General features: G+C 44.1%; 1 protein-coding gene across 1 annotated transcript in view; it reads right to left on the reverse strand.

The window, feature by feature from the left end:
* Positions 1–23573, reverse strand: part of LOC141130885 (protein unc-13 homolog B-like) — a gene marked incomplete in the record, with an annotated part of 525591 nt that overhangs the window by 429710 nt on the left and 72308 nt on the right.

Below are 23573 nucleotides of genomic sequence, written 5' to 3' on the forward strand. Positions count from 1 at the left end.
GGCCGGACGGCCAGCTCTAGGAAGGGTTCTGGTCTTCCCAAACGCCTTCCATTTAAGGATTATGGAGGCCACTGTGCTCTTAGGAACCTTAAGTGCAGCAGAAATGTTTTTGTAACCTTGGCCAGATCTGTGCCTTGCCACAATTCTGTCTCTGAGCTCTTCAGGCAGTTCCTTTGACCTCATGATTCTCATTTGCTCTGACATGCACTGTGAGCTGTAAGGTCTTATATAGACAGGTGTGTGGCTTTCCTAATCAAGTCCAATCAGTATAATCAAACACAGCTGGACTCAAATGAAGGTGTAGAACCATCTCAAGGATGATCAGAAGAAATGAACAGCACCTGAGAGTTAAATATATGAATGTCACAGCAAAGGGTCTGAATACTTAGGACCATGTGATATTTTTTTTTTTTTAATGTCAACAATTCTGTGTTTTTCTGTCAATATGGGGTGCTGTGTGTACATTAATGAGGAAAAAAAATGAACTTAAATGATTTTAGCAAATGGCTGCAATATAACAGAGTGAAAAATTTAAGGGGGTCTGAATACTTTCCGTCCCCACTGTAGATTATATGAGAGAGAGGATTTATCTCTAAAGTTGACGTCCTTTGACTACGGATCCCTTTTATCCAGCTTATATTTATACATCAGTTTGATCTCCAGAAACACGCCTGGGAAGTGTCAGAATTTTTTACAATAAAAGAATTTTATGCAAAAAAAAAAAATAGGTCAGTCACTTAAAATGATGATTTTAGCAGTTCATCTGTATATCTTGCATTTCTGTCCTTCCTCCCTGCAGGGTCTCCTCTGGTCTGATGTCAAAATTCTGATCACTTGACCCTTCCATATTGTCTGCTGTAATAAAAAAATAATAATTCTATTTAAGTATTCTTCTTTTGCTCTCGGCCTTCTCTAAATCTCCAGATGCCTCTTTATGTTGCGTGATCTGACTTCCTTTTAGAGGGTGGCTATGGTCCCTCCATGGTCCCTCCATGGTCCCCCTGGATGTAAGAATGTAACCACCCTCTCTCTTGCTTAGTCCCGAGATGACCTATGGACTTTAGGATTTGTAGTGTGCATAGAGCAGTGCACTTTTGGTTCCAAACCAGTGGAAGTAAGGGGGGGAAGGAAAGTTTTGGGAGCTCACAGAGGACCTGACAAGGAGGTATAAAAACACAATATGAAACTATTTCATGAAAAATAGAGTTCCGACTTAACAGTACGATTGATGTTTGAAAATAGTGTAGGGAACTCTCCAGCGGGGATACATCTCAATGTTGTACATATCTTGTGTTACCCCAGCATCGAAAATTCCCCTTCAAATTGCATGGAAAAAGGACCTGGGCATAGCCCTTGAGGTGGAGGACTGGTAGGCCTGGAACATTTTACATCCACAAGGGCATCGTGAATGTAGCCTTGGGTGGAGGCAGGATACAAGGTGTAGGCTAGGTGGTACTTGGTGCCAGAATGACTTACTAAAATGTATCTGGGTGCTTTGTCCTCCTGCTTCCAGGGTTGTTACAAGGTGGGGATGGCCATCCATACCTGGTGGACCTGTCCCAAGGTTGGACGCTTTTGGATATGGGTCCATTCTCTTAACCACTTGCCTACTGGGCACTTTCGCCTCCTTCTTGCCCAGGCCAATTTTCAGCTTTCAGCGCTGTCGCACTTTAACAATTGTGCGGTCATGCAGCACTGTACCCACACAAAAGAGAAACAAAATGTTACTCCAGCTCCACTGCCAATATGAAAGTCCACGAGCTGTGATCCGGTGCTCTAGCCAGGACGTTCAGGCCCCAAATACAATACTTGAATTGTGTACCCACACAAAGTCTTTTTTGAGACTTGTGCTTTCTTTTGGTGGTATTTAATCACCACTGGGTGTTTTTTTAAATTTTTTGCTAAACCAAACGAAAATGTCCTTGTTATAGAGGTGCCCGGCAAATTTAATACACATGTTATGGAGATGTCCCAAAACTCCACCGATATTGGCAGGGTATAATTAGGACCATTAATAATGTGCTTCGAATTAAACTATCACTGGATCCTGGAATGTGTCTGCTAAACATAATGGAGGAATCCAGTTTTTTGGAAAATATCTGTCTCAATAGTGAGAAATTTGTTCCAGGAATGGAAACTAATAGCGCAAGAAGTGGATCTCCGTATACCCACCGACAGTGGAGGAATGGAGAACTCAAATTAAAGAAACCATATTAAAAGAGAGAATTTATTTTTCTATGTAGAAGCTGTCAAGGGAAATTTGAGGCTATCTGGCAAGGCTGATTAGAGGTCTTGGGTCCATGAGATGTGAGATGCCTTAAAAGTTTAGGAGGGACATTACCCGGGTGGATTAAGAAGGGGAGAAGGGGGATTGGATGCCCTTAGAGAGGTGGGGGAGGTTGGATTCGGGGTGGGGGGAAGGGGAAGATGAGAGGAAAATTGGGGTGTCAATAACCCCCCCCTTTTTTTTTTTTTTTTCTTATTAAATGTAATGTGTATTTGTGCTGTATCTGGATAATATGAATGTGAAATGTATTGATGGAAGAAAAAATACTTCAATAAAAATTACTGGATTAAAAAAAAAAAAAAAAAACGAAAAAAGACTATAAATTTTGAAAAAAATAAGTTTTTCTTTGTTATAAAATTTTCTGAATAAGTTTTTTTTTTTTTTTTTTTCTTTTTTTCTCCTTTCCTGATGTGTGCTGATGAGGCGGCACTGATAGGTGCCACTGATGGGCTGCGCTGTTGGGCACTGATGGGTGACACTGATAGGCGGAGCTGATGGGCTGCGCTGTTGGGCACTGATAGGCACTATCACATAACATCCCAGTAAAATACATTTACATTTTTGGTTGTAACATGACAAAATGTGGAAAATTTTGAAGGGGGTATGAATACTTTTTCAAGGCACTGTAAGCCTTTTCAGCCAAGGAAGCTGCCATCTTGGTCTCTGTCTGTTTTGATCTGTGGCTGCTGTGATGCAGCACATGTGATCACTTATGACATCCATTTTGATGGTTTGACAGTTTGGTTGAGAGCAAAACCAAATTTGACAGTTAGCATTCCGGGCGTGCCGGGAATATATTTTTTGAAGTCCTTAAATTGCCCCGGACAGCAGGCAATTACAAACGGCAGTAATGACAAAGTTTTATTGTTGAATCAATGGGCCCATAGCAGAAATGTAAGAATTAAATGTAAACCTCGGCTGTAGTGCACATTCATTTCTCCCTTTTTGCGTGGGTCTCTGCACACACACAGCCCGGGAAGAGGAGATTTTTCCATCGATTGATCATACCTTGGTGCGTTGCTCTGTGACGATTGACGTCATTCGTCATACTGCGGAGGACTGATAGTGTTGCGTTTTTTTTTTTTTTTTTTTTTGTAGAACACTTTTTTTTTTTTTTTTATTCTGTTTAATGAACGGGCGCTCCTTACTTAGATAAACAAGATAAACAGAATTTCAGGGCCGGCTCGTATGAGAGAGCTCCTGGATTTGAGTCATCGAATTTCTCATTAATCTGTCTTTTTAAAGCCAGCCATTAAATGAAGCACACCGTCAAACTTACCCAACCCCCGCCTGCCATCCTTTTTCTTTTTTTTTTTTTTTAATTTCTCCTTCCATTTAGTCTCGTTTTTCCCTGAGTTGTAAAGAACGCCAGCCTGAGCATAGAGGGGAATAAAAGCCTCCTTTAGTTAAATGTTTTCTCTAATTAATTAAAACGCTTCCGATCATATTAGGATATAAGAGAGTGCACGTGCGGTCTAACAGGCAGCGTGCGCGGCTGAAGTTGGTGTACGCTCGGAGCAGGTGTTTAGAGTTGGAGGACTGCTGCTCGAGTGCCGCCGCGAATACAGGGAACGCGAGGTTGGTTAGTGCTGCCGCGAATACAGGGAACGCGAGGTTGTTTAGTGCCGCCATAAATGCAGGGAACGCGAGGTTGGTTAGTGCCGCCATAAATGCAGGAAATGTGAGGTTGGTTAGTGCCGCCATAAATGCAGGGAACGCGAGGTTGGTTAGTGCCGCCATAAATGCAGGGAACGTGAGGTTGGTTAGTGCCGCCATAAATGCAGGGAACGCGAGGTTGGTTAGTGCCGCCATAAATGCAGGGAACGTGAGGTTGGTTAGTGTCACGGAACGCCCCACACTCCGCTTGAGTGCTTCCGTCATATACCGCTTCCTAAGTTCTGGAACACGAGTCCAATGGATCTGGCTATAGGAACCCCAAGAACTAGACAACACCAGTCTTGGAGTACATCAGAACTGCCTTTATTTTGAGATCTCACAGACCTTTTTATATCAGGGATGACTCAAAGCTAACCTAATTAACATGACCTAATTTACTACAAAATGTACCCAGACCAGATGACAGTCTTGTGGGCACCGAGCTTCACACATTAATACAATTAACAATACAAACAACAATCTCCCCCCTCCTCAGCCTAGACCATTCGTCTATTAGCCAGGGCTGGTGGCTAATGTGATCAGCTCTCTCAATTAACATAAACACATGTTGATAACACCAGCATCTCCTCACAGGATGTGTCCCAGCAGAATGAATCAGTCTTATCAGCAGGGGGCTGCTGGAGGAATCCCCCCTCCCTCTTCAGGGACACAAATATACAGTAAGGAGTCCCCATACAATATATACATGACTGAGTCCGATTAATACAGTTCAGACTGGATTTCTCATTCACCTCAAATGCTAGGGCCCATAATCGGTGGGCAACAGGCTTGCACACAGTCCTCTCCAACAGCCTCCGCTCTGGCCATGCCCGTGACAGTTAGTGCCGCCGTAAATGCAGGGAACGCGAGGTTGGTTAGTGCCGCCGTAAATGCAGGGAACGCGAGGTTGGTTAGTGCCGCCATAAATACAGGGAACGCGAGGTTGGTTAGTGCCGCCGTAAATACAGGGAACGCGAGGTTGGTTAGTGCCGCCGTAAATACAGGGAACGCGAGGTTGGTTAGTGCCGCCGTAAATACAGGGAACGCGAGGTTGGTTAGTGCCGCCGTAAATACAGGGAACGCGAGGTTGGTTAGTGCCGCCGTAAATACAGGGAACGCGAGGTTGGTTAGTGCCGCCGTAAATGCAGGGAACGCGAGGTTGGTTAGTGCCGCCGTAAATACAGGGAACGCGAGGTTGGTTAGTGCCGCCGTAAATACAGGGAACGCGAGGTTGGTTAGTGCCGCCGTAAATACATGTGTGGGGGGGGGGAGCTTTAATGGAGGATTTCATTAACGCCAGACGATCCGGAGCAATAAAAGGATATTGGCCTAGTTGAAATCAATTGTGGTACAATGAAACTACTCCCAGAGGAAGCCTGCGGTGGGAGCTACCTTTTCTTTGACACCTAGTAGTAGGGCTGGGGGAAAAAAAATAGTCTTAAATCTTGAATCGAGTTGAGAGGTCAAATCGATTTAAAATTTCAGCAAATCGTTTATTTTTTTCACCAGGACCGGCGCTGAGTTTTTTTAGGCGAGGCCGTGGCTCCGGCCTAGCCTAGGCCGGATGCCGCGGACTAGGCCGAAGCTGCGGCCTCGCCTAAAAACTCCTGCCTGCAGCTCCCCAGGAACGGCGCTGACACCGTGCCGGTCCTGAGGAGCTGCGGGCCGGAGTTTTTTTTAGGGGAGTCTGCGAAGGCTGGATGCCACGGACTAGGCCGAAGCCACGGCCTCGCCTAAAAACTCCTGCCCGCAGCTCCTCAGGACTGGCGCTGTGTCCAAAAAAAAAAAAAAAAAAACTCGATTCGAACCGTGAATCGAGTTTTTTTTTGTTGTTGTTTTTTTTGAGAAAATCGCCCAGCTCTACCTAGTAGCCTTGGAGCTATACAATGTCAGCTTTCAGCCGAGGCTTCTCACACAAGTGTTTTGCTGTGCAGCGGTCCCTCTGACAACCTTTTCGTTTTTTGTTTTTTTGTTTTTTTCCCAATAATGGACTTCATTTTATTGACTTGAAAATGTACTAAATACCCTCGAAATTTATATATGAGAGCAGAGGATCAAAAAAATGCAAAAACAGGCGCAACTTTTTTTTATGTTGCGCAATATTTTTTATAGCGTTAAAAAAAAAAAAAAAAAAATATATATATATATATATATATATATATATATATATATATATATATAGTGTAATTTCTTCAGTGTTGTCACATGAAAATATAGAATAAAAATATTTACAAAAATGTGAGGGGTGTACGCACTTTTGTGAGATACTGTATATACCATAGTTTGTAGACGTTATAACTTTAGCACAAACCAATTATTAGAGGTGCACTGAAAATGAAAATTCTGGTGCTGAAACCATAAATTCAGGAAGCAGTTGGCCAAAACCGAAATTTTTTTTTAAGTATGTGTGTGATATTTATATATATATATATATATATATATATATATATATATATATATATATATATATATATATATATCACACACATACTTAAAAAAAATTTTGGTATTATAAATAACTGTATTATATTTGACTTTTCAATTGTTATCATTAATTTAAATTAATATGAATGTATTTTTGGCCATTATCAACACCTATTGAATCAGTGTTAAAGAAAAATCCTTCTTGCTTGCATTTCGGTGCATATTTGGTCAGTTAAAGAAACCGCACCAAAACACACCTCCCCATTGAAATGCATTGAAAACACAACAAGAACGCATAAAAAAAGCACCCGTGTTGCTTTTTTGATGCATTTACACCATAAACACAGTAAAATTGCAGCAAAAACGCTGGCGTTCTCAGCAGCCATTATCAAACCTTTTTTTGTTTTTTAATTTTTTTGGCTCAATGAAATCTCTCTTTTCAGCCAATGTTTTTCAGCGGCTGAAATTTCGGTGCATCACTTATTGGGATTTTTTTTTTTTTTTTTACAGAAGATATTTAGCGGAATACAATTTGACCTCAATTTGTGAATACCTTTTTTTTTTCTTTTTTATTGGATATGTATTTCAAAAAATTCTAAAATATTGTTTATTCTACAAAATTTTTGGTCTTTTTTTTATTTATTTATTTATATAATAAAAAAAAAACCTAAGTGGTGACAAAATGCCACTAAAAGAAAGCTCTATTTGTGTGAAAAAAATGCTAAAAAATGTAACTTGCGTAGTGTTGCATAACCGTGCAAAGTAGCACCGTAAATAGCAAAAAATGGTCTGGTCATAAATGGAGTAAAACCTTCCGGAGGGCAAGTGGTTAAAAAAACAAAACTAAATTTTGAAGTACTGTTGAGTACATTTGTCAAGTCTTCTGAGATATTGAGAATTTTTTGTGCAAATTTTCCCACAAATGTTTGTTCCCTCAAAATTCTACTAGTGTAAGGCCAGCTGAAGGCCCCTTTTTTGGAGACAGGTGGAGTCGTTCTAAAGGATAATTTTACCAAATTAAAGTAATCCCTTTAAATACAACCCTTGGAGGACCAACCCGCCGGATTGTGTGTAATCCATTCTGACCTTTTTGGAAACCAGTTTTTGGAGATGTTTGCTGACGTATGTTTCCTTCGCTGTAAATCTTACTGAGAACTTGACATAATTACCGGGAAGACGTTTATTTACCCATCTGGCGTACGTCTGAAGTTTGCGTCTTGCCAAGTTTTTGTGGAATGATGATGGTTCACCCCTTCCGTCACCCTTGGCACACAATCGTCCATTGTACGAGGCTCCCTCCTATTGAGGGATTTGTTCCCTCTGTCGCTTCCTCCTGCCACAGCCGAGCTCGCCCTGCGCTGATTGAAATCGAGAGGGTGCCATCTGGCTCTCTGAGCGGTGGCGGTGAAGTATTGCCGGCGTATTGTTTGTGTCATCCTGTCACTCGTGTCTCCGCAGAGCAGAGCGCTCTCTCTGACGGCGCGCGTCACTAAACGCTCGGAGAGTGGACCAGATAATGGGATTTTGTCACAGACTGTAGAAAATAAAAAAAATAAAAAATCATACTATTCTAGGTGCTGAGACCTGCTTTTATGAAATTCCGGAACAGTTGGAACATAGTTACATTGTATATACACTATATTACCAAAAGTATTATGACATGCCTTTACACGCATTTAAACTTTAAGGGCATCCCAGTCTTAGTCTGTGTAGGGTTCAGTATTGAGTTGGCCCTCCCTTTGCAGCAATAACATCTTCAACTCTTCTGGGAAGGCTGTCCACAAGGTTTAGGAGTGTGTCTATGGGAATGTTTGACCATTCTTCCAGAAGCGCATTTGTGAGGTCGGGCACTGATGTTGGACGAGAAGGCCTGGCTCACAGTCTCCGCTCCAATTCATCCCAAAGGTCTTCTAATGGGTTGATTTTAGGACTCTGTGCAGGCCAGTCCAGTTCCTCCACCCCAAACTCGCTCATCCATGTCCTTGTGGACCTTGCTTTGTGCTCTGGTGGGCAGTCATGTTGGAACAGGAAGGGGCCATCCCCAAAATGTTCCTACAAAGTTGGGAGTATGAAATTGTCTAAAATGTCTTGGTATGCTGACACCTTAAGAGTTCCCTTCACTGGAACTAAGGGGCCAAGCCAAACCCCTGAAAAACAACCCCACACCATAATCCCCCCTCTACCAAATGATTTGGACCAGTGCACAAAGCAAGGTCCATTCGGGACTTGCCGGTATGACTGTGTGGACTTCTATGGAGATATCTGGATGCTATATCTGCAGCTGCACGCAACATCTAGATATCTATCTTTTCAGCCAGCGATTCCCTACAGTATAAAAGCCATCCTAGCAGCTGATTAGCTGCTGGATTGTTTTTACAGGCAGCGGCAAGGGATGTCCCCCGCTGCCCATTGGAGACCTTTTTTTTTTTTTTCATCTCCACGCTTTCCAGGGTAGAGGAGATATATCTTGGGTCTTATAGACCCCAGATGTCTCCATAAAGAGGATTTGTCATGCTGTAGTTCTATTACATGGGATTTTTACATTTCTTGTGAAAAAAAAAAAAAAGGACCGTGTAAAAATAAAATAAATAGAATTTTTTTTTTTTTTAAAAAGCATCCCTTTGTGCTCTCACAGAAGTGAGCGCATATATAGTTTGAGCCCGTAAACTGTGTTCGCACCACACATGAACTATCGCCGCAAACGTTCTAGCGAAAGCAATTCTAGTGCTAGACCTCCTCTGTTAAGCTTCATACACACGATCTGATTGTCGGCAGACAAAGCGTCAGACTTTTGTCCGAAGTGCGTGTGCCTGGATTTTGTCTTGCATACTAACGGCACACAATTGTCAGCCAACAAACTCGAACGTAGTTACGTACTATGTGGAAATTTCAGCTCTTGAGCGCCACCCATTGGGTACCTTCTGCTAATGTCGTGTTTGGTGAGCATTGATTCCGAGCATGCGTGTTTGTACTTTGGACTTTTGTGTGACAGACTTGTGTACACACGATAGGAAAATCTGACAACAGACCGTTGTCCGCCAAAAATTTACTAGCCTGCCATCCAACATTTGTTGGCGGAAAGTTGGACAACAATTGTCTGATGGAGCGTACTAACGGTCGGATTTTAGGCCAACAGTCTGTCATCACACAATTCCTGGCCGAAAATCCAATTGTGTACGAGGCTTAACTCTAAACCGTTAACCTCTAAAAATGTTTAAGGCGTCGCCAGTGGAGATTTTGAAGTACCCTAGTTTGGCGCCACTCCACGACCGTGCACAATTTTATAGTGCGACATGGGAGGTATCTATATACTTGGCGTTACATAATTTTTTTTATATGTTGCCAAAAAATTGGGTTCTACAGTGGGGAAAATAATTATCCCCTGCAGATTTTGTAGGTTTGGCCACTTACAAAGAAATGAAGGGTCTATAATTTTTATCATAGGTGTATTTTAAATGATAGAGGCAGAATATAAACCCAAAATCCAGAAAAACACATGATAGAAATGTTATAATTTAAGTTCAGTGAGTAAAATAAGTATTTGACCCCCCAAGTAAAACATGACTTAGTATGTAAACTCTTGGAGGGGATGATAAGGGACTACATACAAGATTTTAGTAATAAGAATGATATCATTAGCAGTAATCAGCATGGATTCATGAAGAATCGTTCTTGCCAAACCAATCTATTAACCTTCTATGAGGAGGTGAGTTGCCATCTAGATAAAGGAAGGCCCGTAGACGTGGTGTATCTGGATTTTACAAAAGCATTTGACACAGTTCCCCATTTACTATACAAAGTAAGGTGCGTTGGCATGGACCATAGGGTGAGTACATGGATTGAAATTTGGCTACAAGGGCGAGTTCAGAGGGTGGTGATAAATGGGGAGTACTCAGAATGGTCAGGGGTGGGTAGTGGGGTTCCCCAGGGTTCTGTGCTGGGACCAATCCTATTTAATTTGTTCATTAACGAACTGGAGGATGGGATAAACAGTTCAATCTCTGTATTTGCAGACGATACTAAGCTAAGCAGGGCAATAACTTCTCCGCAGGACGTGGAAACCTTGCAAAAAGACCTGAACAAATTAATGGGGTGGGCGACTACATGGCAAATGAGGTTCAATGTAGAAAAATGCAAAATAATGCATTTGGGTGGCAAAAATATGAATGCAATCTATACACTGGGGGGAGAACCTCTTGGGGAATCTAGGATGGAAAAGGACCTGGGGGTCCTAGTAGATGATAGGCTCAGCAATGGCATGCAATGCCAAACAAACAGAATATTGGCATTAAAAAGGGGATCAACTCCAGAGATAAAACGATAGTTCTCCGACTCCACAAGACTCTGGTTCGGCCGCACCTAGAGTATGCTGTCCGGTTCTGGGCACCAGTCCTCAGGAAGGATGTGCTGGAAATGGAGCGAGTACAAAGAAGGGCAACAAAGCTAATAAAGGGTCTGGAGCATCTTAGTTATGAGGAAAGGTTGCGAGCACTGAACTTATTCTCTCTGGAGAAGAGACACTTGAGAGGGGATATGATTTCAATATACAAATACCGTACTGGTGACCCCACGATAGAAATAAAACTTTTTTTTTGCGGAAGGAAGTTTAACAAGACACGTAGCCACTCATTAAAACTTGAAGAAAAGAGGTTTAATCTTAAACTACATAGAGGGTTCTTTACTGTAAGAGCGGCAAGGATGTGGAATTCCCTTCCACAGGCGGTGGTCTCAGCGGGGAGCATTGATAGTTTCAAGAAACTATTAGATGAGCACCTGAACGACCACAACATACAGGGATATACAATGTAATACTGACATATAACCACACACATAGGTTGGACTTTTGTCTTTTTTTTCAACCTCACCTACTATGTATCTATGTAACTTTGGTACTTGGTGGAGAATCCCTTGTTGGCAAGCACAGAGGTCAGACGTTTCTTGTAGTTGGTGACCAGGTTTGCACACATCTCAGGGGGGATTTTGGTCCACTCTTCTTTACAGATCTTCTCTAAATCCTTACAGTTTCTTGGCTGTCTCTTGGCAACTCGAAGTTTCAGCTCCCACCATAAAATTTCTATAGGATGAAGGTCTGGAGACTGGCTAGGCCACTCTATGACCATGATGTGCTTCTTCTTGAGCCACTTTTTTTGTTGACCCATCCATGACCCATCTTAACTGTTCTGGCTGAGAGAAGAAGGTTCTCATCCAAGATTTTACAATACTTGGCCCCTCAATGCGGCAAAGTCGGCCTGTACCTTTAGCAGAGAAACCGCCCCAAAGCATAACGTTTCCACATCCGTGCTTGACTGTAGGGATGGTGTTCTTGGGTTCATAGTCAGCATTTTTCTTCCTCAAAACACGGCGAGTCGAGTTGATTCCAAAATACCAGACCCTTAGCCAAGCATGCAGGGGGTGGCACTTTGTCAGGGGGGGGGGCACACCTTGTCCCCATGTGGATGAGGACAAGGGCCTCTTCCCCCATTACCCTGGCCGGTGGTTGTGGGGTTGCAGGGCGTAGCTTATTGGAATCTGGAAGCCCCTTTTAAGAAAAGGCCCCAGCCCCCGCCCCCCAAGTGAATTAGTAATGGTATATAGTCCCCCTTCTTCACCAAAATACATTTCAAAAGTAAATAAAAACAGTTTTTTGACAAATCCTTTATATAAAAAAAAAAAAACTTGTCCTCCTCCCTGTGTAAATCCAGTGCCAATCACGATGAACCCTGGCTGCCCATTTTCATGTGTGGGGTTGTTTTTTTTTTGTAGTATACTAACATCTAGTGGCAGTTTTGGGTCACTGCAACTTGTTTACTATTGACATTTTTTATATCTTTTTCTGTCCTCCCCTGTTTAGTGCTACTTAGACCCTCCCTGTTTATTCCATGTTCCCTTAGTCAGTGTTAGTTATTCGCAGAGACTGGGCTTAGGAAAGTTTATTTCTTCTTACACAAAAAAAAGAAACTGCAAAAGCCTCCTCTGTACTGCAACTGTCTGAATTTAAAGTGCATTGGATTCATCTTGTATGTCTTCTTGAAGCGTTAAGCTGCCTGTGGATGGTGCCAAGTCAGCAAGTGACCATAATAATCCAGACAGAAGAAGTCTAAGGTGTTCTGTCCATGTATAAAGCGACATTTGAAATCCCGCAGCTCTGTGTAGTCGGTCTTGTCCTCGGCTCACCTAAGCAGGTTGCAGCGTTGACTCTCTGCCTGTAATTCTTGTATTCTTTGAATGCGATGTCACATCTTGGCAAGTACTCCTTGGAAGGATATTTCCGGTGTGTGTTTACTCGGAGAGGGACGGAGGTGCACAGAGATCCCAGTCCGGGGTGAAGGGTGTACATCGTATACGGTCTGTCCTTGTCTGCGTTGTCTGAGTTTAATGGCTGTAATAAAAGCTTTGGCCATAACCACCCCACCGTCTAATGATTGAAGCGTTTGTGGAGCCAGTGTACAATAACCTCTGTGCCTCCTACCGCCAGCAAAGCTTCCAGCAATGCCTTTTCACACAGGTATGTATTTATTCAATCGATCATTGTAGGTGAAACTTCAGGCAAACGGCTAAATACAAAGACGGAATACGATTGGATCCCCATTAGAAAGATCCACGGACACCACATCCCAAATAGTCAATCCAAACCGCATCATTACCAACTGGGAAAATCTTCACCGAAAGTCCTTTTTTTTTTTTTTTTTTTTTTTTTAATTTATTTATTTTATTTATTCCTTTTTTTTTTATGACATTTTTTAGGGGAACATCAACAAAAAAAAAAAAAGGAAATGGTTTCAGCCTTCGTTCACACCTGTGCATTGCTGCAACGCACAAATTTTCCCACTTTCCCACATTCCCACAATGCACAAAAACGCACTGCCCTCTTGCAGATGCACATCTTGTGCGATTCATTCTTAATGGCATCCCATGCATCTTGGTAATGTGTTTTGGCATGGCACGATTTTTAATATGTGGCAGGCACTTTTTTTCTGTTCACTTCTTTCATGTAGGGCAGCCCATTGAAATTAATAGGCTGACATAAACGCGATGCACAGGTACGTCAAATAAGTGTGTTAGTGCTGCCGAACCTCTGAAGTGTGAATGGAGCCCAGGAATGGGCTGCCCTATGCATGAAATACCTGCAAAGGAAGTCTCCTTTTGCAAAATTGTGCTACATGGTGCAACCAGTTCTGTGGGTAGAACATGGAGCATCCTCTCCCGAGTGAATTACCTCTCCACACAAGGGCCCTGAGCAATGGCCAGCTACTGGCTTATAACGAGTGTGTGGACCCCTGGTCGCGCACACACCCTGCGGGTCTCCGTCAAGCCTGGACGCGCACGCACCCTGCGGGTCTCCAGGAAGGCCTGGACTCACACACACCCTGCGGGTCTCCAGGAAGGCCTGGACTCACACACACCCTGCGGGTCTCCAGGAAGGCCTGGACTCACACACACCCTGCGGGTCTCCAGGAAGGCCTGGACTCACACACACCCTGCGGGTCTCCAGGAAGGCCTGGACACTCACACAGCCTGAACACAGGATTGAAGTCTTCATCCCACCCAAGACACTTTACAGCTTTCTCCAGGATTTGTAATCTCCAATCGGGGCCTCGAGCTTGAAGCCTTCAAACGGTTGTCTTTGCTCACATCAAACATGCTGGGCCCCACACTCTGCATTAATGCAAACCCATTTTAACAGTGTCAGGGCCTCGCACTGTTACAACTGACATATGATGTTCTGTTCCAGCACATTGGTTGGTCAAATATACCGTTGAGAACATTTTGTTATCAACCCGATACTAAAGCCAGCTTGCTATGGGGACACATGAGCCGAGCCACAGCTCCCTCTGTCCATTCAGACACAGAGCCCCAGTTCGGCCCCGCCCCCCCTCTCTCCTGATTGGCTAACTTACTTTGAGAGCAGCGGGAGCCAATGATGCCGCTGCTGTGTTTCAGCCATTCAGAAGGGAGAGTCCTGGATGGCCAAGGCACTCGTGGACATCGCTGGATTGAGAGGGGCACTGTTTTTTTTTTTTAATCCCCATTATCCTTAAATCCCTTATTTCTGCAGCGCTGTTGTGTGGTCACGTGATCTTCCCCTGTAATGAAAAAGTGGACATAGCTTTATTAACATTTTTCAAATTTCACATGTTCATGGAGTAACTCTTCCTCTACAGTAATGCTTCTTCTTTTTCATTGCAAGTAAATAATGGATTCCAAGCTGAAACAACATGCCAGTATTGAGTTCTTGATGGAGACGTGCAGCCTGTCTGCAGTTGATGGTCTCCCACTGCATGGTTTGTCTTCAATGCTGGTTTCCCCTTCTTTAAACTTCTTTATCCATCTGTGCACATTGCTCTTGTCAATGGTGTCATCTTCATAAATATTCTGTGGATTTCAGGCAGCCTGCACCCCTCCATCAAGAGCTCCATGACGGCGGAATCCATTATTTACCAATGAAACAAAAGAAGAGTAAGAGTAAGGCGTTCCCATAGAGTAAGGCGTTCCCATAGAGTAAGGCGTTCCCATAGAGTAAGGCGTTCCCATAGAGTAAGGCGTTCCCATAGAGTAAGGGGTTCCCATAGAGTAAGGGGTTCCCATAGAGTAAGAGTTCCCATAGAGTTATGCCGTGTACACGCGGTTGGACTTTCCGATGGGAAACGTTCGATGTGAGCTTGTTGTCGGAAAGTCTGACCGTGTGTATGCTCCATCGAACATTTGCTGTCGGAATTTCCGGCCACAAATGTTTGAGAGCAGGTTCTGAAATTTTCCGCCAACTTCACTTGTTGTCGGAAAGTCTGATCGTGTGTACACAAGTCCGTCGCACAAAAGCTCACGCATGCTCAGGAATTGAGCAGAAGGAGCCTCACTGGCTATTGAACTTCCTTTTTCTCGGCATCACCGCGTTCTCACGTTTGTAATTTCCGACAACATTTGTGTGACCATGTGTATGCAATAGGGGTGCAATGGATCAAAAAACTCACGGTTCGGATCGTTCCTCGGATCAGGAGTCACGGTTCGGATCATTTTCGGATCAACAAAAAAAAAAATCTCCCCCACTGTAATATCCACAATCTCCCTATTGGCAGGGTATTGGCAGAGTATTGTCAGGGCATTGCAGAGTATTGTCAGGGCATTGCAGAGTATTGGCACTGCTGCCATCCAAACTCTCCCCTCCACTGTACAGATCAGTACAGAGGTGAGAGAGGAACCGGCGTCATGACATTTGACGGAGCGATCACGTGCTAAACGGCCGCCGGGTGTACCAAGATGACCTCCGCTCCGGAGCTAGGCCGAAGCCGCGGCCTTTCCTATGGCCGAGGCCACAGAGCGCTCCGCGGATCGCGGGTGTCCCGTACGGATCAACCTCCGCGGATGGGATCATGGATCGATGACGATCAGTTACACCCCTAGTATGCAAGACAAGTTTGAGCCAACATCCTTCAGAAGAAAATCCATGCTTTTGTTGGAAATTCCGATCGTGTGTACACGGCATAAGAGCTCCCATAGAGTAAGAGCTCCCATAGAGTAAGAGCTCCCATAGAGTAAGAGCTCCCATAGAGTAAGAGCTCCCATAGAGTAAGAGCTCCCATAGAGTAAGAGCTCCCATAGAGTAAGAGCTCCCATAGAGTAAGAGTTCCCATAGAGTAGGAGTCTCCAAACTGCGGCCCTCCAGTTGTGCAGAAACTACAATTTCCATCATGCCTAGTCATGTCTGTGAATGTCAGAGTTTTACAATGCCTCATGGGCCGTAGTTTGGAGATCCCTCCCATAGAGGAAGAGTTCCCATACCATCATCAGAAATTTCAACAACCTATGTAAGGTAATAAAACATGAAATGGCCTCTCTTGCATTCCTTTCAGTACAGCCCTGGTATGTGCAGGTAATGGCTCTGGTTTTGGATGCGGCAAGGAATTCTTCTTGAATGTTTCCATTATTTTCAGCCCTTGGCGTAGTTATTATTAGTGTCATTGACAGGTCTTGGTAGAGGTGTTGATGTATATAGCACCATCTCAGGACGGTCTCATGTTCAGCGAGCTCATTAGAGGTTCCTTCCTTGGTGTTGATGTTTGTGCTGTGTCTGCTCTGTCAGGGAAATCCTGGGAAGGTGTCGGTTGGGGGAAAAGGGTTATTTTTGTGAGCCGTGACGCACATCTGTGCTGCCTTCTGGTCTTGTGATATCAAATCTAATTGCACTTTATATTACACAAGGCAAGCTCAAGGCAAGGAACATGTGTGGCCCAGAAAATATTCATGTGCCATGCACTATTGTGAGAAGAAGTTTAAAAACTGCTGGGGAATAATCTCAACCCAAATGCTTTCTGTAAATTCTGTAAACAGCAGTTTATTTGTACCTGAACTCAGAGTGAAGATTTGCTATGTGATGGAGAACATCTAGAAATGTTAACCTCTTGCCACCCACGTAACACACATGTGCAGTGGAAAAGAGGGTGAGCTTTTATACCCAGGGACACACATGTGGTGTGTGGTTATCAAAGGTTTCTGTGCTGAATGCTCCTTACATTGATGGTCACTGGAAAGAAGGCCCCTTACATTGGTGATCGGTGGGAAGAATGTTCCTTACATTGGTGATCAGTGGGAAGAATGCCCCTTAAATTGGTGGTCAGTGGGAAGAATGTTCCTTACATTGGGGATCAGTGGGAAGAATGCCCCTTACATTGGTGATCAGTGAGAAGAAGGTCCCTTTTACATTGGTCAGTGGGGAGAATGCCCCTTACATTGGTCAGTGGGGAGAATGCCCCTTACATTGGTCAGTGGGGAGAATGCCCCTTACATTGGTCAGTGGGGAGAATGCCCCTTACATTGGTCAGTGTGGAGAATGCCCCTTACATTGGTGATCAGTGGGGAGAATGCCCCTTACATTGGTCAGTGGGGAGAATGCCCCTTACATTGGTCAGTGGGGAGAATGCCCCTTACATTGGTCAGTGGGGAGAATGCCCCTTACATTGGTGATCAGTGGGGAGAATGCCCCTTACATTGGTCAGTGTGGAGAATGCCCCTTACATTGGTGATCAGTGGGGAGCATGCCCCTTACATTGGTGATCAGTGGGGAGCATGCCCCTTACATTGGTCAGTGTGGAGAATGCCCCTTACATTGGTCAGTGGGGAGAATGCCCCTTACATTGGTTATCAGTAGGAAGAATTCTCCTTACATTGGTCATCAGTAGGAAGAATTCTCCTTTACAATGGTGGTCAGTGGGAAGAATGCTATTAACTTTGGTAATTAGTGGGAAGATGGCGCCTTACATTGGTGATCAGTGGAAAGAATGTGCCTTAACCACTTAAGGACCAGCCTCGTTTTGGATTTTAGGTGTTTACATGTTTAAAACAGTTTTCTTTGCTAGAAACAGTAAAGTTAGCCCAATTTTTTTTTTATATTGTGAAATATAATGTTACGCCAAGTAAATTGATACCCAACATGTCACGCTTCAAAATTGCGCCCGCTCGTGGAATGGCGTCAAACTTTCACCCTCAAAAATCTCCATAGGCAACATTTAAAAAATTCTACAGGTTGCATGTTTTGCGTTTACAGAGGAGGTCAGACGCACCCAATTATTGCGCTCTCTCTCTACCGGTCACGGTGAAACCTCACATGTATGGCTTGACCACCATTTTTATATGCGGACGCTACTCCCGTATGCGTTTGCTTCTGCGCGCGAGCTTGTCGGGACGGGGGGGTTTTAAATTTTTTAAAATTTATTTTTATTATTTATTTTACATTATTTTATGTATTTTTACACTGTTTAAAAAAAAAAATTGTGTCACTTTTATTCCTATTACAAGGAATGTAAACATCGCTTGTAATAGAAAAAAGCATGACAGGACCTCTTAAATATGAGATCTGGGGTCAAAAAGACCTCAGATCTCATATTTACACTAAAATGCAATAAAAGAAAAAAAGTCATTTAAAAAAATGACATTGAAAAAAATATGCCTTTAAGAGGCGTGGGCGGAAGTGACGTTTTTTGACGTCGCTTCCGCCCAGCAGTGTCATGGAGACGAGTGGGCGCCATCTTAGCCTCACTCGTCTCCAGGCACAGCACGGAGTAGGACGCGGTCGCCTCCGCCGCTACCGACGGCTTCGGTAAGCGGCGGAGAGCACCGGATCGCCCCCCATCTCCCGCCACCGATAAAAGTGATCTTGCGGCGAATCCACCGCAGGGACCACTTTTATCAGAAAGCCGGCCGCTGCACGAAAACGGGGATACCAGGGTTATGGCAGCTAGCTGCTGCCATAACAACGATATCTCCCTTCAAAGTTTGGACGTACATAGGCGTGTGGCGGTCCGGAAGTGGTTAAGCCTCGTACACATGATCGGATTTTCGGCAGGGAATTGTGTGATGAAAGACTGTTTGCCTAAAATCTGACCGTTAGTACGCTCCTTCAGACAATTGTTGTCCAACTTTCACCCAACAAATGTTGGATAGCAGGCTAGTAAATTTTCGGCGGGCAACGGTCTGTTGTCTGATTTCCGTATCGTTTGTACACAAGTCCGTCAAACAAAAGTCCAAAGTACAAACACGCATGCTCGGAGTCAATGCTCACCAAACATGACATTAGCAAAAGGTGCCCAAAGGGAGACGCTCAAGAGCTGAAATTCCACGTAGTACGTCACTACGTTCGTGTTTGTTGGCCGACAATTGTGTGCCGTTAGTATGCAAGACAAGTTCCTGGCACACGCCCTTCGGACAAAAGTCTGACGCTCGGTTGGCCAACAATCGGATTGTGTGTACGAGGCTTAACATTGATCGGTGGGAAGAACGCCCCTTACATTGGTGATCGGTGGGAAGAACGCCCCTTACATTGGTGATCGGTGGGAAGAACTCCCCTTACATTGGTGATCGGTGGGAAGAACGCCCCTTACATTGGTGATCGGTGGGAAGAACGCCCCTTACATTGGTGATCGGTGGGAAGAACTCCCCTTACATTGGTGATCGGTGGGAAGAACTCCCCTTACATTGGTGATCAGTGGGAAGAATGCCCTTTACATTGGTGATCGGTAGGAAGAATGCCCTTTACATTGGTGATCGGTGGGAAGAAAGCTCCTTACATTGGTGGCCAGTAGAAGGAATGCTCCTTACATTGGTGGTCAGTGGGAAGAATGCCCTTTACATTGGTGATCGGTGGGAAGAATGCCCTTTACATTGGCGATCAGTGGGAAGAATGTCCCTTTACATTGGTGATCGGTGGGAAGAATGCCCTTTACATTGGTGATCGGTGGGAAGAATGCCCTTTACATTGGTGATCAGTGGGAAGAACGCCCCTTACATTGGTGATCGGTGGGAAGAATGCCCTTTACATTGGTGATCGGTGGGAAGAAAGCTCCTTACATTGGTGGCCAGTAGAAGGAATGCTCCTTACATTGGTGGTCAGTGGGAAGAATACAACCTTTACAGTGGAGATCAGAATACCACCCTTTGCAGACGGGAAAGAATAAGGATATTTGGTGTCGTACTGCTGGCTTTGCCAAGGTCTGTTGGTCCTGGAACTATGTAGGCACTATCAAATGGGAGGTTAATCAGACACACCCGGGAAGGCTACATCATCAGTGCCTTCCAGGGAGAATTAATTTCTAAATTGGAAGATTTTTTTATGGTCATTACATAACTCGGGGGTCTCCGAACTTTCTAAACAAAGGGCCAGTTTACTGTCCTTCAGATGTTAGGGGGGCCGGGCAGTGGGAGTAGAAAATGCCCCAACATCAGTGCCCCATTATTGGTATCAGTAGGAGGCATAGTGCCCCATCATTGGTTTTAATTGGAGGAATAGTGCCCCATCATTGGTATTAGTGGGAGGAATTGTGCCTCATTGATGGTGTCCATAAAGGGAATGGTGCTCCATTATTGATGTCAGCTGGTGGAATAGTGCCCCAAGGGCCAGATAAAGGCAAGCAAAGGGCCACATCTGTCCAGTTTGGAGACCACGAACATAAAGAGCCTTTGTGTCTCAGTTGTCTGTTGCTGACCCTTTTATCTCACTACAAGTGTATCAGACAGGGGTTGTTTGAAAATACCGTCTCTGCAGTCTTCAATGACATGTAAGGCCCACAATGTTCCTGTTAGCCAGACTCTATCTGATTTAAGATTTTCAGGCTGTAGGTCTCATGAGGGAGCAGCGTTTTTCTTTTTCTCCTTCATTAATGTGGCAAAAAAGTTATTTTTCTTTGCACAGAGTTAATAGAATTTGTTAATGCGTTCATATGCCTTATTGATTTTCTAAGTTTTAATGTAGGGTCCGAGTGTTAGGTCCACACTTTTCCCCTAATAATTTCTGTGTAATTTTTCAATTTCACGCTGGAATAATTTTTTTTTGATGGCGCTGAAGATGTTGCTGGGTTCATGGCGGTTCACAGCTCACTGCTGCGCTAATAGATTCTGCTTGATTGCCGCCGTTGCGTGCCGTAGTAACGGCCCTTGAGCTGGAAATCGCAAACATCTTGATTAGGTTGACTTTTTCACTCCAGGGATGGAATACTAAACGAGTGACAGTAACTATTTAGAAGTTTCTGTACTGGATTCTTTTTTTCTTTTTGTGTTTTAGTTGGTGGTTTGAGTCCATCAATTAATTTCTTCAGAACGTTCTGCTGTGGTCATGCCAGTAGTTATTCCCAATATCCAGCTGGAAATTGGGTATAGTAGTTGGATATTGCACTGGCAAACCAACTGCGGTTTGATTCCCTTATGAAGTCAGAGGGGTCAGGGGGTCTTTGAGAAATAAAGCCAATGCTGAACTGTGTATAGGTGTCACAAAAGCTTTGTTGGTTTACAGTCCTTCAAAAGCCAACTTCTGGAAACTGAAGGCTTCTATCTCCATCTGGTGGGGCTGCCACTTAATGTCGCCATTTTGGCAGAAAAAAATTCCTTTCCTACAACTCCATGTGCATTTCTGATGCCCAGCCTTTCACTAATAGTTCCCAGCACACTTACCAGCTAGCCTACAAAACAACCAAATTGACCCCATCTAACAATTCACGGTAAAAACAGTGGGTTTTATTCGCACATACTTGTATGTGTAAGCCGCAGTGCCTACGTCAAAGCTCCGCTGTGTACTGTGGTCCTAGCTCTATCATTTTCAGAGTCTACCAAGTTGAAGCACATATAGCAGTGGATACATTAGGGGCATTGCCCTGTTGTCGACGATATAGAAGCATTCTACAGCATTGTTTACTAGCGGGCCGGGTGGCTATATCCCGACATGGAAACCTGCTTCCCCGCCACACCTCCTGGAATGGGCCCAGATTCTAAAGGAGATCATGGCAATGGAAACTTTGGTCACGGAAGATGGTCCTGATTCTGATAGGACACTTTTTGAGTCTTAGTTGCAAAGTAATTGGTGCGCTTCTTTAGAGCAGGGGTCTCCGAACTTTCTAAACAAAAGGCCAGTTTACTGTCCTTCAAACTTTAGGGGGGCCAGACTGTGGCCAGTGGGAGTAGAGCGTGTCTTTGCGTCGGTGGGAGTAAACAATGACCCATCATTGGTATTAGGGGAAGTAATAGTGCTCCACTGTTGGTATCAGTGGGAAGAATAGTGGCCACCATTGGTGTCAGTGGGAGGAATAGTGTCTTATCATTGGCATCAGTGAGAGGTATGGTGCCATATCATTGGGAGGAATAGTGCCTCATCATTGGTGTCAGTTGGAGGAATAGGCCCCATCACTGGTATCAGTGGGAGGAATAGCCTCCATCATTGGTATCAGTGAGAGGTATGGTGCCCCCATCATTGGTATCAGTGAGAGGTATGGTGCCCCCATCATTGATATCAGTGAGAGGTATGGTGCCCCCATCATTGATATCAGTGAGAGGTATGGTGCCCCCATCATTGATATCAGTGAGAGGTATGGTGCCCCCATCATTGATATCAGTGAGAGGTATGGTGCCCCCATCATTGGTATCAGTGAGAGGTATGGTGCCCCCATCATTGCTATCAGTGAAAGGTATGGCTGCCACATCATTGGTGACCGTGGGAGCAATAATGCTCTATTGTAGGTGTCAGTGGCAGGACTTATACCCCACTGTTGCTGACAGTGGGGGGGAGGGGGGGAATAATGCCCCAAGGGCCAGATAAAAGCAAGCAAAGTTTGGAGACCACTGCTCTAGAGGCTTCTTCAAGCGTTTTCAGATTGTCCCTTGTCCTTTTTTAGTTCTCCATCCTTTTTCTCCAAGTTCCTATGCACATTAACATTTCCAAGGTTCTCTTTTCTGAGATGTTTCTAATTGCTTTTCTTTATAGCCGTTTCCAGGCTACAGGGTTATTGTACATCCATGGTATTGTTATGCTGTTCATAGCTATGAACACGCATTTTCATGTAATAAAACTACAATTGCATGCACTGTTGCAAAGTAAAAAACTTATTGAATAAAAAGTTCCTTAACTAAAAAAAAAATGCCAACTTCTAACTCTGATTAACCACCTCAATGCCACCATGTTGCACCCCCTTCCTGTCCAGGCCATTTTTTTCAGTTCTGATAGAGATTTTAGATGCCTAAATTTAGTAGGCATATAATTATGACACTTCTTTGACAATAGAATATAAGAATAATACAAAAGTAGTAAGTTAAAGACCATATCAAAGAACAGGCAGTCAAATCTAGAAGATAAGGGACCTAGTCCATGCATGTTACACTCGCCACACAAATGGAAGCTCATGGAGGTCTGAATCTGGGGACCTCTCCATAGACCATAAACCTAGATACCCATCTGGAGGACACTGAATTTATAATGCCTTAACGCTGAATTCCAGGTATGGATTTAATCACATTACATTTGGTTCAGCTTGGGCCGGTGTAAGTTTACATATTCCGTATCTGTGGGATCCTTCTGGAAGCTGGAGGTCACTGTAATAGTTGGCACCATTACAGTGATTGCCGCTGTTTTCTGGGCCTCATGTTGAGGGACTGCCCTGCTGCATAGTAAGCCGCTCGGCACAGGCACAAGAACGCTTTTGCATTTTTCTCAAGGAATAAAAGGTGGAGATTGGGACATCTCTGTTCTGCCTGTTCAGCTTGTCCAATCAGATAATGCCTTGCATCAATTGAGAAAAATGCTAGGGGTTCTGTGAATGGCGCCTATCCCAGTCGGGCGAACCCCTATGGTTACTATGCACTTAGTATGGATCCCTCTTGCTGACATCAACGCTGCATAGAGTAGGAGATTCTGTAGATCCCCCTCAATTACCTCATCGCGTCCATGCTATATAGA

This window comes from Aquarana catesbeiana, linkage group LG01, assembly GCF_042186555.1.
Source record: "Aquarana catesbeiana isolate 2022-GZ linkage group LG01, ASM4218655v1, whole genome shotgun sequence".
NCBI classification, from domain to species: Eukaryota; Metazoa; Chordata; class Amphibia; order Anura; family Ranidae; genus Aquarana; species Aquarana catesbeiana.